Source organism: Calidris pugnax, unplaced genomic scaffold, assembly GCF_001431845.1.
Source record: "Calidris pugnax isolate Ruff unplaced genomic scaffold, ASM143184v1 scaffold51, whole genome shotgun sequence".
In the NCBI taxonomy this organism is placed as follows: domain Eukaryota; kingdom Metazoa; phylum Chordata; class Aves; order Charadriiformes; family Scolopacidae; genus Calidris; species Calidris pugnax.
In genome coordinates, this window is record NW_015090797.1 from 1914444 (window position 1) to 1926473 (window position 12030).

General features: G+C 39.4%; 1 long non-coding RNA gene across 3 annotated transcripts; it reads left to right on the forward strand.

Annotated features, from left to right (window-relative positions):
* Window positions 1–895: 895 nt before the first annotated feature.
* On the forward strand, window positions 896–10861 carry LOC106885053. 3 transcript variants are annotated; one of them, XR_001411375.1, is made up of 4 exons: window positions 896–977; window positions 2816–3675; window positions 3770–5257; window positions 6591–10861. It is a non-coding gene; the product is annotated as an uncharacterized LOC106885053 (long non-coding RNA). The 3 variants fall into 3 exon arrangements; XR_001411374.1 differs by having other exon boundaries at window positions 2816–5257; XR_001411376.1 differs by having other exon boundaries at window positions 929–977; window positions 3629–5257.
* Window positions 10862–12030: the final 1169 nt, after the last annotated feature.

The window sequence follows — 12030 nt, forward strand, 5'->3', positions numbered from 1 at the left end:
CTGTGAAATCAGAAGCTACAGCTGAAGAAGCCTAACCGTCTCCTACTATCACATCCCCTGTTTGGATTTGGTTTGTATGTGGAATAAGAGTGACTTAACAGAAATTCAAAGAATGGGAATATTAAGAAAGGTGCTATTAACCTCTGTGGGGGATTCCAGCTTTTAAAAATAAGGTGTGAAAAGGCTAGATTTTCTGCCCAGGCCACTTCTAATTATTTGGTTCAAAGACTGTCCTGTCACAGACACTCTGCCTTTGGGTGCTGGTCCCTTGGTTTCCCTCTCTTTGCAGCAACCAAAGCATTCAATCGTTCCCACCTCAGTCACAAACATATTTCCATTTTTTGAGACAGTCAAGGAATAGGAAAGGTGCAGTGCAGTCTGGATCTTCCCCAGTTTGGACCTCCTATGGAGGTGAGGCACACAACAAGATCTAGGAACTACAGAGCTCTTCTGACTTCCCTGGTAGAGATGCAGCCAGCCTGAGCCCTCAAACATTAAGGGAGCCAGGTCCTCACTCTCCCGTTTCAGTCTCTTATTGCTAATCTCCTCAGTATTGAATTCTGTCAACAGTTTAACTTAAGAGTAAGAGCCATGGACTTCACACCAGGGAATAATGGTGGATTTCAGAATTTAGAATTTTATAAGGGAAAATGCCCACCCTGGTCATGCAGTCTTGTTGTGTACATACTCCTGAGGTGGTTTTTATCTGTTGTTCAAATGAATTCTCAGTGAAAAATCATATATAAGTGTGGCGAGGAGGAGAAAAACCATGCCAAATGTTTTTGTAGTCGAATTGAAAAATATGGAGTCATAGAATCTAGATGACAAAAATAGATTAATTTTTCATGTAGTGCACTGCGGTTAATCCTTGTGCTCACAGTATACTTTATTTAGAATCACTGCAGAATTCCTCCTCTGATTTTTCTCCCTGAAATTAGCCCGTAGTGCTATGCTTCAGACTTCACAGGAGCCTAAAGGTATTTGATTTAATTTATATCTATGAGTTTTGTTCTATGTTCATTTATTTTAATCACTCTTGGTTTTCTCTCTCTTTCACTATCCTAAGTTTTTTGTTTAGATACATCATCGGTTATTATTATCTAAACTGTTCTCCACTGAATTCAGGTTCCCTAAAATTTCAAGTACAGCAATTTCGTTTGAGAATGAGTATCATTAAATGAAACTGCTGGATTAAACTATCTCAGAACTAGAATGTGCAGTTATAATTTTTATATAATGTTTATAATGGCAATTCCAATCATCATGCAAACACTTGAGTATCTTCTGAGAATTTTTAATTCAGCATTTTTAGATATAATGGTTATTTTAAATATTATGTAAATGTTTTTAAATTGTAAAATATTATAATAATATGTTAAATTGGGTTTTTTGGTAAACATTAGAAATGCACTGTTTCATAACGTGTTCAAAGTTAAACCAAAATATTTCACTGGAGTATAAAAAAATACTTGGCTATTTTTAAATATTTAAAAATTAACATGATCTATGCCTATTGCAAAAAAAAATGGAATAGCATATTCTACAAGTTGAAGCTGACTTATCCATTTGTATTTACTTACATATTTGTCACCTTTCTGTGTGCAATTACATTAATATTTTTAGATATTGTATGGTTTGACATTTTGGTTCCAACTGTAGACAGGCAACTTTGCCTTCAGATGGGTCTCTGCCAGCTAAAAATACGGACCTAGATAAGAACATACAACCTCCACATTAGTATTAGTGACACCCAGAAATAGATTGCCGTGTTGAAATAATTGAACTCCAAAGAGCTCTGTAGCTCATCTGTTATTAAGCAAGATTCTAGCTTGCATATATGTAATAGTATAAAGCTGAACAGCCTACATGTCCAAAGGGTTAACGGCTGTTTTCATTAGAGAACTGTGGTCTGGTACAACGTTGCAGCTCCTAGCAATTTAGAAGCATAGGATACAGGTGAAAAAAAGAGTCTCCGGGTCGTGAAACCAGGTCCTCACAACATGGTGCTTTTCATGGACAATGACACCATACAATATGTTTTATGAAATGTCTAAATTCCAGCTTAAAATTGATGATTTCCTTGATGCTTACACTACCAGAAGACTGCTCCAGACTAATGTTCCTCCCAAGTTAGAAAACTTGTCATTTAAAATATAATCTATCACCAATGGGTCACAGTTTTGTCTTAAACTCTATGCAGGTATGTCTGGCATTGCAATGGGAGTCCGTTCACCTCTTCCCAAAGAAACACAGCAGAGGCTCCCCAAGCAGGCAGATGAAAACCTTCTCAGTCTTACTAGAACAGAGTGAACACAAAAATTTCTGGTCACTGCCAGATAATCTCTCTAATCCAACGATTGGATCTCACTCTGCATGAGATGAATCAGATCTTTGATGGCAAATAAAAGCCTTGTCTTCATTGGTGTGATTGATGATCTCCTTTTCAAAAACCAGAGGGATGTTTTATTCGTTTGCATACCAAGATCTGAATATGAGACAGCATTCTATGTATCTTGCTGTTTCAAAGATTGTAGAGGATGAGGCTGCCTTGAAGAAAGGAGATTTAGAAAACAAAAGGTTAAGATTTTAAGTATTTTTCTCCCTACTTTACTCTGTATGTTACATTTGCAAGTTCCACTCAGGTAGGTCACAAAATCGTAGGAACACATTTTAGCCACAAAGGATTACATGTTGCAGGCTTCTTCATCTCCCTCTGCCTCTACTTAAACTATTACTCCTGAGATCGGTGAACCTGTATTTGCTGTGTCAATATTGGTGAACCAGCCTTGCCAATATTTTTGTACTCTGCACACAGAGAGTAACGTCCTGCGAGCAGAAGATGCACTTGAGGATACTTCAGTCCTGGCAGCCAAAGGCTTCACCAATATTGCTTCACTGAGGACAGAAAATTCAGCAGTAGCTGACTTACAGGGCTCCCAAAAGACCGTTTTATTCCAAATCTAAAGGTGTGAGAACTTTCGCTTTTAAACGACGGTGCCAGGTAGTCGGAGTGAAAGATGTTATAAACGCAGCATTTACTTATCTGGATTCCTTGGATTTCTCTGTCACCATTTATAATGGGATAATCTGGTGCTCAAAAAAATGTAAAAAAGTCTTTGCAGAAAGCAGTAGAAAGACATTTCATGTTCCTTTTTACTGATTACTTTTGCTTGATGCTAGGAAACAATTATTTTAAGTGGATTACTTCCAAAGAATAACTTAATTTGATAATAAAACAAATACTACTTTCCCATTTATTGATGAATCAAGCAAGGTAATTGGATTTATTACTTCTGAATCTATGAGTAATCCTGTTTCCAAATCACATATGTGTTTCCTCCTCTGCTTTTATGTTCATCAGGAGATGACACTTATTTATTCCTTTTTCTTGTTGGCAGAAATTCACTTTTTTGAATCAGGACAGCAATGGTCTTATGCACTGCTTCTGAGCTCAAAATAGAGCTAATTTATACTTATGCAGCATACATCCTTGCTGGAGAAAAATGAGCTTCAGTCATCCTGAGTAGCTAAAAATACAAGTTAATTAAAAACATATCTCGCATTAATATCTATAATATGCATGGTAACAGTGAAGTAGATATAACGATGTTATGATGTTGCTTCACAGCAGCGGCCTGGAAGCTGAGAGGTCTCTGGAATGTATATCCCAGCCTGGTATGTAGGAGATGCCTTTGATGGGCATATACAGCTCGTCTGGGGAGTGGCTGTGCCAAGGATTATTGACGCTTCTCCTCCCTCTGCTTTTTAGCTTGACACCGCAAATCCACCGTGCTGAATATTTAGAAGATTATAGACAATTTAAGACGTAATAAAATCACAGAATATTTTTCAGCTAACTGAATTAGTAAAATATTCAGTTTTAGCAGTAATTAATCTTGTAACAGTTTATACTCCTAGAGAATCTTTCACCTGGAGATTTCACATCAGTTTACAAACCTCAGGTAAACTTCTTAGATTCGGTACTTCATACTTCATTTGTTTTACAGGGCTGGTCTGCTCCTACAAAGGTCTGCCAGTATAGCCGTACCCATTCATACCACCAAATTTCTGAAGTAGAAATGTGGTTTACATTGGAAAAACAGTTCCTCTTTTGGTACAGAGTAAAATCTGTTCCTTGAGGAATACGCCTGCATATTCTGGTTTAAAGTGTGATTTCTTTTCATACCTCTGTTCAGCTCAGTAATGTTAGCAAAACTTTTAAGAGTAGATCAAATCATGAACTGAAAGTGCTAAAGAAGCTCATTCAAACTCTGATTATTTTCTTATGTAAAAGGCAAATGACCCTTATGTTCAAAATACATTATTTTGTTGATGGGATTCATTGATCAGCATACGACCTTGGTCCCAAAGACGCGAGTCTGTTACATTCCCCAGCTTCACCACCTTCAGTCTCTGCATCAGTGTTGTCCTCTCGCCTGATAAAGCATTGCTCAAAAATGGACATCCAGAGCTGGAAGAACACATCTGCAGAGCTTGAACTGAACAGCCAGCTTCTGTTGTCTGGAACTGTAGCAAAATTGCATCAGCTGAAAATCGCAGAGTTCTTCTAGCTATCATGGTTTTACTGTGGGTCTGAAAATATTTTGACATTTTTCCTGGTCTGCCAGTGTCAGACATCTTCTTTAATGGTGGTCAGCAGCGAATGATAGTGATTCACTTGGGAGTTTCCAGGGTTTCCAGGCTACCAAGCCCCATTGTGGTTTACGGTTGAAAAATTTCAATCCAACTTTTCCATTTGTAGATGCCATTTGGAGCCACTGTTGCACTTTCATACTTTTTTTTTTTTTTCAGACAGGAACAGAATGTGGTGTTTGAACTGAAATTACAGTCTGGGGTAGAATAGAAGGGGGAAGAAGGAGAGACATGTTTGTTAGGAAAAGCATGCTATGGGCTTTGCTGTACTGTGGGAAAACTTGCTCCTGCTGAGTCTACCCCGAGTCCCAAATCCCCCGACTCCCACTGCCCTGATTCCCACCGTGGTTTCCTCTGTTCCGCCTTCTACATAAAGACAAAAAAAGCCAGATCTTTTGAACTAATCTAATATATCCATTCCTCCTCAGTCTCTTCCTTCTCTCCCCATTGCTCCCAGAAAGGGAGGGACTTTTTCTAACCATTACAGGGCATCCTAGGGCTTTCTCACATCACTTCCAACACATTCCTCGCCTCCGTTCACCCAGGAAGAATCTGCTGCATTTGATTTCTGTCTCAGGTCACTCATCTCACAGCTATGTGCCAGGTCAGTGCCAGTGAGTTGTCTTGCATGGCAGAGCTTTGTTGTACAGGCTGGTGGGTCAAGTTTCACATGTTCAAAAGGAGTCAGTGTAAAGACAAAGAGAAACAGCATATGTTTCAATGCCAGTAACGTGTAAACTATCACATCAACTACACAGCATGAATATCTTTATCCAGCTGTGTTTATATATTATTTTCATTAGTTATGGGTGTTCCTAACATTTGACACAAGCAAGGACATTTTATTTTTCTATGAGGTTGCCTTTTTATTAATCCATTGTTCTTGCAAAGAATAATATTCCCCCTTCCCCCGTTAACTGACTAGTGATACATCACTTTTTTTTTAATAAATCTCAGAATGCAGCCCTGCAAACTACTGCTCTTTGGATCATCATTTATGAAAGAAGAGGCCTTCTTTTGTCCACTGTGAATTAAAATAAAATTGCTTATAATCCGTCCTTTAAAGCTCCATGGTCAAATTTATTCCTTGCATCACAGTGCAGGAATGAGCATAATTGCACCATGGATGAACTTAGTCTCATGAGTTTAGCTGTGCTTTGAAAGCTTTTTGATGTATGTGTTGTATTTTATTTATAATTTTTTCTTTTGTTTTGCTTTTTTAATACCAAGGCTGTTTGGGGGTACAAAGTAACATGAACTTTGTAACACTAACTAACTGCAGCAGAACCCTAATAAAGCTAATGGCATTTTAGCCTTTGTCAAAGCTTACACACGGTGTATAACCAGCAAAAATTACTTATTTTTCAGAGATATGCATTTTGATACATCGGAAGTACTCGTGCATTTATTGACTACAGGGAAGCTGTTTGAATTCAGACAAATGCATTTCACACAATTCATTTCAGGGCTGATTCATTTTATCTGCGTGTCTCCTGTGCCAAGTGGGAACATTAGGCCTCTTTAAAAAATGATGGGGGATAATAAATGCTCCAGGCATTTGTTTTGCTGAAACGAAGTAATGGCAGAGAAGCATATGGTGAAATATATTTTTAATTACTTTTCAACAATGTTAAATGTTTTTTCCTTATTTTCATATTTAATGTTCTTGATCAAGCTTGCTAAATAGGCAGCTCTTATGGAACACACCACTTTGTGCAATAACACATGACTAATTTTATGGGCCATATTATATAACCCTGTGTATCAGCAACATATTAGCTGTAGAACTTTGTTTATGGTGCTTTGTGCCATCCAAGGAAGCTGGGGACGGGAGGGGGGAGCTGTTTTGTTCCTGGTTTATTTTTTTCCTCTGAGCCCACAGCTCTCAACATCTTTGGTCTTGTTTTCTTATATTTTTGTTTGTGCATGTAAAGCAGGAAATACACTGCTCTTCTGGTAGACTAAACAAAAGGAAACCCACCTGGGACCGAGAGGAGACACTAGCCTCTCTTTTAACAACTTCACTTCTAAACCATCCTTCCATCCCCTGCCTTCATCTCCCTCCCTGTAGCAGAGACTCCGCACTAAAGCAAAGTGAACACAAAGAAAGGACACCTGTTCCCAGCCCTGCTAAAGAGAGAAAAGCTGCTTCTGCCTAAAGGCTAGAGCTGAGCTGAACGCTTTACGGCTGCAGGAGTTGGTTAGGCTGCTGATAGACCCACGCGAGGGAAATAGGAGCCTCTTACACAACACCAGCAAATAACAACTGAAAAGTAACTTACATCACAGGAGAATGGCAGGGGGAAACCAAGGTACAATAATCACCACTCGTTTGCGCCTATATAAATATGGATATGTCATCTGGTTGGGATGTACGCAAGTGTTCCTTCAATACAAAATATTAAAAAAAAAAAAAAGTGAAAAAACCTGGTAATTTGCTGTCAACACTTACAGCAGGCGACCACACTCTTCCCTCACTCGTTACAGAGCTCGCACAAATTCTTCTTTTTCTGCAGACGTCACGGTCATCACCAGCATGAGCAGAAGGATGCTTCTCGTAGCATGCCCTGGAGATCAACAGACCCGGGCTATTTCAGACCAGTGAGTCCTTTCCAGAGCTGAGAGCTCCTCACAGAGACTGCCCTGCAAGCGTCACCTTCTTTTTCAGCTTGAGTGGCTTTTCTTCTTGCAGCCGTGGCAGTATGGCAGAAAGGAGACAGGATAGCTCTCTCGCGTGTCCAGCGCTTCCTTTCTCACTGCTAGTGATTCAAAGGATTAAAACAGCAGGATATAAAGCAACAGATGGGGGTTTCATTCGTTCCCTGGGCTTTGAAAACAGACTCGACAAAATATATCTATTGTTATTACTGTGACCTCCAGTATGGTGAATGCAGATTTCAGTTTCAGATGGGAGGGAGATGTCTCTGGGTCCAAGGCAGTGGGCACCATGGAGGAGAGAAACACTCCAGTGAAATTTTATCCACATTATTCAAGAAAAAAACAGTTTTTAGCAAAGATCAGTGCATTCAAGATGTACAAGATACCCCCGTTTTTCTCCATCTCTTCCCCTTCTCCTGGGAAGCCAGCACAGAGGAGCAGAAGCCAGAGGGTTGGCAGTAGGAGCGGTGAACCCCAAGTCCTGCGGTGAGGTACTGGCCTCTCAGGCCTGTCCCTGGTACTGGGAATAACCCAACAAGCAAAATAAAAAAAGAAGCAAGAAGTTGCCTGTGAGAGAAGGAAGGCCATGGCGATCAGTGGCCTGACTCCCATGTTGTCTGAAGCTGTGGAAGGAAAACCAGCCAGTTCTGAGGCTGCTCGTATGATTTTTGGGACACAGTTTTATGACAGAAGAAGGAACTGTAGCTTTTCCATACCTGATCAGTGGGCCAGCCTTGTGTGGATGATGTGCAGAGAGGGAGGAGAGGATTTCCCTAAGTTCCCTGTTTCCCCAGGTTGCTCATTGGAGGGCTCCAAGTGTGGAACCAGAGCTTCAGTTTCAGAGCAAGGGATGAAGGAAAGAGCCTCCAGAAATGGCCTCATTCTTCTTTTAACAGATACCAAAGGGAAATATTAGTCCCAATAAGAGGATTTTGCTTCTGGGGTTCATAACCCGGGAGTTTTGTGGATCTTCCAGAGCCCAGATGTGATAGATGACATTAACTTCTCCAGAGTCATCACTTTTAATCTCCACATGAGAAGAATTGGGTCATTTTTGCATGGCCAGAGACAGCAGTTCCCCTTGCACTGTAGCTTTACGTACTGGAGATAACACTTTCTATAAATCAAGACAGGCTGTAAAAAGTGACAAAAACTGTGAAGTTTGGCTTGCCAGGAAACTGTTATCGTGTATGTGTATTTTTTTTTAGAAAAAAACCCATTTAATATCCACATCCCGTTTTGTCAATCTTTCAAAAGCCCTGACAGGGATGTGAACGTTGCTCAAGAGCTATTACATGTCGTGATTATAATTTGTTCTTTTTGAAGAGGGTGATGTCTAAGTCGTTTTTGATGATTACATTTCCTTGGTCTATATTTATTTGAAAGGCACTTTTCAAACCTGAGAATTGTTTCCAAACAGTATGCATAAATGATTAGTACTGCTTTCAGTCGTGCAGTTTGATCCCTACTCCCTTTAGATGTTAGTGTAGATGTGAAGACAACACCCTGTCTGGTGCAGAAAGAATAGACCTTAACCGCTGCAGCAGCTGAAAGATTTGGAATGTTTTGAAGAGAAAATGAGCCACTTCCTACAGAGTCAGTCAGAGCTCTAGGTTATAAAATCCACCATTACTTTGCATGTGCTAAGGACGTGGTGTTTACTAGCAGAATGCTGTGTAAGCGACTAATAAATACCATGGCTTCAAACACACGGATTTCCTGTTTCGAGCCTCATTCTGTCGCTTACAAGCAACTTAGTCTTACTTTTCGGCTGCTATGCCACAAACCCTAAATTATCTTCAAATTTTTCAAATTCAAAAGAAACTCCGTCTAGCTAATTGTTTAATGCCTCTCTAAAGAATCAGGGCGTTTTACATGAGACTCACCAGAATGAATACTTATCCCAGACATCTGCCTTTGAAAAGAAGGTTCCTCATTGCGCCAGTAAGGAAAATATTTTGTGAGTGCTGCAATTTCTTTTCCAGCTAAGTGACAAGGAACATTTGAGTTTGGATAAAATAGGTGTATATATTTTCTTTCTTGTCATTTTTTTGTTTCAATGCTTAATTATTAGTGCCCTTCACCGTTCGAGAACTAGGAAGGAACAACTTTTCTTGAGAAAAGAATAGGTAACCACCTAGTGAAATGTCAAAACTAAAGAATCATTGTGTTTTGATGGCACACGTTATGTACTGAAGTCTCTATAGCTCTCCATAGATTCTGATACATTTTAGACTTGTATTTATTTTGAAAAAAAAAAAGGAACGGTTGTTGTGAAAGTTAGCACATGTTCCAGAAGAGGTATATGTGTAGAGAGACTGATTTTTAAGGGTGTGACCATAAGATGCACATGAAATGAGCACACACTAATTTTATCTTTGTCAGGACTAGCAGCAGTGTGGTCTGGGAGCTTTTATATTCTTTGCTGGTTTTTCGACTAGAGTCTTCCCCTCTGCAGATCCTGTTCTTTCCCTTCCCGCATCTGATCCAACACCCGTTTCCAAACTCAATGTGCTTTCTGTCCTTTGGTTCTTGAACGGCCTCTATTTTCTTTTTACCTCTTCTTTTCTTTAAGGCTGCAACATATATTAGAACTCACAAAACAGGCTTAATGCAAACCAGCCCCCAAGCTGTCTCTGTGTAACGCGGGCATGTGTGACCCAAAACAACGGGACAGAGTTTCTTCAGTTACTGCTGGGACATTCACGTAAGAAGCAAACATCGTTTAAACAGATGTTCTTCTGAAATGCAGAGAAGGAGCTTGATTATGTGTGTCTCCCCCCTCTTTGTGAGGCGACAATGTGTTGTGAAGTTCACCTGATGCCTCAGTCCTTTTGCGTGCCAACTTGTGGCTACAAAGCTGGAGGGAGGAAGCACATCTTGCAATTTGACCACAGGGAAGAAAATAACAAATGTCTCAAACCAGAGGAGCACAGAAGGGCAACGCAGCACCGTTATGCACAGAGATGGGGGGTGGCACAGCTGGAATCCTGGATGCGGTATCAGATGGCACTGAAGTGTTTATTTGGGGTTGCTGTGAGGTGGGAGAGAAGTATTGACACAACTCCTTTAGTCCCCTGGTAAATCCATTCCTAGGCTTTCAGCCTTCTCTTTCCTTTAAAGAAACTGAAAATGTCCTCCAGAGGTCCACTGTTCATCTATTTGAAATTATTTGTAAAGCCTTTGCAGAATTTGGGCTTGCAGCAGAAATGGACTGAAAGTAGCAATGAGCCAGAGCTGTGAGACAGACCAGAGAGAGTCTGTATAACGTGTACCCCCTTAAAAATAGTTACTGTGTTCTTCTAAAAGCAGTAACAGAATATGAATTGTAATCTTGCTGTTCTTAGATTGTCAGTTTGGCTCTAGCTAAGCTACCATTTAAGGCCAGTTTGTACAAGGGGTAGGAGTGTTAAAAAAATAATTGGCGGTAGCTATTTTCATCTATCACTTTCCAGTGAATGATTTTCTATTTAATTTCTGCTACTGTTTGTCAGCAATTTTCTTGTGGATCTTTTTCTTTTCCTTTCTTTTCTTTTCTTTTTTTTTTTTTTAAATCTTGCTTTGTCCTGGCAAATCTGCCTGCTAAAGAAACTGTTTAATTTCATGGGCCACGCTGGAAGAATGCCTGTGACTGCCCAGGTGAGGACTCTCTCCGAGTCAGAAATGCTTTTATAGTCAGCTAAAAAGGAACAAATGCACACCCCCAGAACTGTGAATTTCAACACCTCTTCTGGCAGTGTATGCAAGGCAGCATCATTTTTGAAAGCATAATAGTCTTTCTAAAATCCAATTAAAGATCTTACTTTCAAGATATCTTATTTTCTGTTCCAAATAATCTGCAGTCTACAGTATAACTTTGTCATCCAGAAGAAAGCCTGAAATTAAGAGAAACATTATATGATCCTAGCATCTATTATGCATCTTTTTATTTGTTGAAGGCTTGCTGTAGAATCTGCTTGTTTCCAAGGAATGAAAATTGCTTATTATCCCGGATAATGAAAGAGAATGTCGTCATCTATAATTGTTAGTTTAGGATACTTACTGTACCCTTCTATTATACATGGGTTTGCATAAAAAAAGGTTCAGTAAAGGAAGTAGCTTTTAAAGATTTTCTTAAAAAAAAAAGAGAGATTTGTTTGCAAGTGAAATTTATGCATTTTTGACTGCAAAATGTATTGGAACAAGTTTCTTAATTGACAGATTGCAACTTGAATATGAAGCTATTTACTGACTGCAATCCTTGAATATTACGGTCTTTTTTCCAATAATGATAGAAGTATGCTTCTATATATACCTAAGTATATAAATATACCCACCTGTCTATGTATGTCTGCGTATGTAGGTGTATTGTATATGGGCTTATTTCTTTTTTTTTTGACACAGAGTTCTGCAATATCTAGGCATTTTTTCAAGTCTGTTCCTTATTTTATTTCCCCTGATTAATCTCTTGCAAGATAATCTTTACAGGGTAAGAAGGTTTGCATTAACACCCTCTGCCTGAATATGACAGCTCTGTAAACAGCAGCTGTACGGGGTCAGTTGTGAGATCTAGAAATCAAAACTATATGGGCCTTAGTCACAGCTCATGAGACAAACACTATGTGCTGGAAATTGACTGCCAGACAGCCTGTATTTGATAAGTTGCACTAGACTATATGTCACACTCTCTACAGCAGTAGTATTTGACACACACACAAAAGTGCCTATACGATAAAAAAA